The sequence below is a fragment of the Morus notabilis genome, unplaced genomic scaffold, assembly GCF_000414095.1.
Source record: "Morus notabilis unplaced genomic scaffold, ASM41409v2 Scaffold177, whole genome shotgun sequence".
In the NCBI taxonomy this organism is placed as follows: Eukaryota; Viridiplantae; Streptophyta; class Magnoliopsida; order Rosales; family Moraceae; genus Morus; species Morus notabilis.
The window spans coordinates 304383-304878 of NW_010357654.1; positions in this window are offsets into that span (position 1 = coordinate 304383).

A 496-nucleotide genomic window follows, 5' to 3' on the forward strand; every position below is an offset into this window, starting at 1 on the left:
CCCCGTCGTCGCCGCACCCACTCCCCCGGAAGATTCCGGTGTCGCAGCGGCCTCCTGATTTATGTCGCAGCGGCCTCCATTTGTTCACTAGGTGGGGCCCATAGTGAAAAGTTTGTTAGGGGTAAAAGAAAAATGAGGCCCACAAACATTTGTTACAAAGATACACCGGTTTTGTAAAGAATAATGAGACCCACAAAAACTCTATGTCAGCAGCCTACTGCAGGTGTCCTTTAATTCGTAAATTTGAGTTTTTAAATTTAATTAAAATATAATTTTATCATATTTTTTTATTATAATAAAAAAATTAAATATATTTTTTTATAAAAACTTTTAATTATAATAAAATTAAAATTAAAAATTTAAATTAGTGAAATGAATGAGACCTACATTATTTAAGTATCGTACGAGGTCATCGGCGGTAATTTATCACCTACTTAGGGGTAGTTAAGGCTCGTTCATTTCACTGTTGAGTTTTTAATTTCAATTTTACTATAGT